The 3244-nt window shown below is 42.8% G+C and overlaps 1 protein-coding gene across 3 annotated transcripts in view; it reads right to left on the bottom strand.

Annotated features, from left to right (window-relative positions):
* LOC109534738 (chitin synthase chs-2) overlaps positions 1-3244 on the bottom strand; it is an 18532-nt gene that overhangs the window by 7803 nt on the left and 7485 nt on the right. The window lies entirely within an intron of this gene.

Raw genomic sequence — 3244 nt, 5'->3', positions numbered from 1 at the left:
AATAATTCGTTCTTATTGCGAAATAGGAGCACTATTTATCAATCTGTAATAAAAGACGTGAGGAAATTCTGTCTTTTTTGAAGACAAACATTTTTTCTGAGTAACGTTTTACTGCTTTGTTCAAACAACTGAAAAAAGTCATCAACATTTTCCCAGCAACGGAACTGTTGGGTTGGCGCACCGAGCCATTTGCGCAGCACTGCGCCAGCTCCAGTGAGTTACCCAGGCCTAGTTTAAGGGCTGTGGAGGATGGGGAAACCACCCGGACGACCATCAATATAACTCATTGTGAAGAGGTGTGTCGGGTTTTTTTTTGGTGTTAAGCCACCGGTTATAAAACAAAGGCGACAAATACAGCGGGAAAAAATGCAAAGCAAGGTCGTTCGTTCGCAGATCCAGTTCTCAGTTCAAGTAATAATATAAGCAAAGTGAATGGCGCACTTTCTTGCTCCCTATTACCGTTCCACAATACTGAATATGATTTGTCCTTGCCGTTGGTTGCATTGGCGTCGATTCGGTACCACACCAGGCTCCAATTGTTCTTCGTTGGTTAATTCTGCTCCAATTTGCCATCCGATCAATTCTACGCCTCTGTTTGGGTAGTTGCGGTATGATTTTATATCCGCCTCCAACAATCGACAGGAACCCGGCTCTCCTTGGCATTTCAGTACTTTGGTTTGAACCATTGCCCAATTGCGATCGTCTGATTGGTTGGGCGCTGGGGCTTTGATGACTTCCTTTAGGTCTGGTTGGAACCTCAACAACATTTTTCACCTTTTCTACCATATGAAAGTTCGTATCGGCACCAGCCTAGTACTCTTTTCGCTCAATTGAACCTCCTTCTGTGCTAATTGAGTTTGATCTCGCACTGAGGCCTTTGATTGTCGTTACTAATCGTTAGTCTGCAGAAAAATCACGGGATTTTCCTCCTGCCATCGCTACAAAGGTTTTCAAATCTTTTGGAGTCACCAGTACTGGAGGAACTTTTGCCTTTCTAGCGCGTTAAGCATTCAACACTAACAGTACTTTGTTGCCTTTTGCCAATTCAACGCCCACCGCTTGGAGAGTGGAACTCTTGAATTTATTCATGTTGTTTGGTGGTTTGTTGGTTTTATTAAACATAATGGTTTTCGTTTAAAATTAGCACCAGGAACCCGACAGCGTGCATAAAGGCGCCTATAAATATATGGACCGGTTGCGAAAGGCCAAAGAACGTCCTTCGACGTGAAGGAGGTTCGCGGTGGCTTCGGCCACTTTTTCACCAGGATGTTGATTGAACTGGGGCTCGATTGGCCGATGATTCAGGGCAATAAGTTCACGATTTTTTCGAAATTTACCTAATCAAAGTGAAGGTTGTGTGCTTGAGGTGCAGCTCCTGTTGGCTTTGAAGAGTTCTTGGGTCTCTGGTAATCAAACCATTGGGTTTTGAGGGCTTCGCCAGGCCTCCTTATCTGGTTTGTTGCCGTTTTTAAACAAAATCCACTGTGATTTGATGCCCACAATCAATCACCGGAAAGTTTCAAATCTGAGGTCGTACCAACCTCTTGGGATCTGATACCATTTCCAATGGCGTGGGTACCTGGTGTAGATAACATTGTTCCTAACAGTGTCAGGTTTGAAATATTTGCCTAATTGTTTTTGAAGGCGTCGGCCTTACCAAGGCTGTCGCCTTTTGCGTTTTCTAGAAAGTGGAAATTTCTTGAGTTAAAAAAGGATTAATAATGCATTAAGTGAAGCCACGTCGAAGACGTCGCATTATAAATGTGACCTTTACTGGATGGCATCCTTGACTTTATCAGGCCCGGCCAAATAATACAAAAAAATCACGCACATTGTTCTGACAAAGTACCACAGCACTCCCACGTGCAAAGGGACGTTTTATACAATATGCGATTTATTCTCCTGCTGAATACTGGGTGGACCAAAGTCAATCGGCCTGATATTGCTTGAGCTGGCATGGCTCAAAGTGCTGGCCAGTGTGGCTGCTCCACCCAGTATGCAATGGGTACTTTTACAAGTCGTACCATGTTACATGGGCATGTACTTATTGCCCGTGTCAGGCTGCGACAATATATTCGAAATGCATTTTTCCTGCCAGGTTGCAGGCCTTGAAGCTTTCGCAAAGCTTTATAAGACTTCTTTAAATCACGCTAAAAGTATCCACAGATTTGCAAGATGGGGTTCTTGGCCGTTTTGCGCCAATCTCCAGCCACGTTGCATCAAGTGGGAGGCATTAGCCTCACAATCTCTTCCGAAAACAATTGCATTGCGGTGATTTAATCAAATTACCATGCGGCCGATGACCTTAAGGTGCCATTTCGGGGCAAAGAGGTCCTTCGTACCCAATGGTACCGATCGGTTTGGTCACATAGTTTCAGGAACCATTTGGTCGAAACTATTAATCAACGCAAAAAGTGTCAAACTTTGGATTTTGAAATTATAATTTTCGTATGTTGATAAGTCCCAAGTTAGGAAAGTCCGATACTTGAAGTTGAAGGCGTCTCTCTACTTGAAGGTGCTTAAGTGAAGTTTCTGTGAGTCTGTAGGGGGATTTTTGCCAAGTTTCCAAACCTTGAGGCTTAGAATTACTGTCGAGTTTTATATGCTCAGAAGTCTCAAGCTAAGGAAGTTGGACGCATGAAATTTGCTACGTGGTTGAAGAAACATTGTTACTTGAAGCTACTTAAGTGACGATCTTGTGCAGGATGATTTTTCGCCGAATTTTGAAACTGATGCGTCCACCTTGAAACTTAGAACGACTCTGTCCAGTCTGCATCTGCTCATAAGTCTCAAGTTAAGAAAGTTCCACTCTTGAAAATTGCTGTGAAGATGAAGAAACAATGTCTCTTGAAGTTACTGAAGTGACAATTTTGTGAGTCTACAGAGTGAGTTTTTGTCGAATTTTTCAGTTTGTGGCGTCAATCTGCAGCATGGAATTGTGGTTTTAGCGAGTTTTCAACTGATGAACCAGAATGATTCTGGACAGGTTTCATCTGCGATAAGTTTCAGATTAAGGAAGTTTGGCACTTCAAATTTCCTCTGGAGTTAAAGAAGCATTGTTACTTTACGTTACTTAAATGGCGATTTTGTGGTCCAACAGGGTGATTTTTGTCGAATTTTAAAACTTGGAGCATCCACCTTGGTGTTTCGGATGAATCTGGCAAGTTTTCATCTGCTCATAAGTCTCTAATTAAGAAAGTTCGAGCCTATGAAGTTGCAGAAACCCCGCTGTTTGAAGTGAGAA

This window comes from Dendroctonus ponderosae, unplaced genomic scaffold (assembly GCF_020466585.1).
Source record: "Dendroctonus ponderosae isolate FM_Combo_2020 unplaced genomic scaffold, Dpon_F_20191213v2 Dpon_F_20191213_11, whole genome shotgun sequence".
NCBI lineage: Eukaryota > Metazoa > Arthropoda > Insecta > Coleoptera > Curculionidae > Dendroctonus > Dendroctonus ponderosae.
Note: the sequence above shows the minus strand (reverse complement) of the source record. Positions and strands in the feature narration are given on the sequence as shown.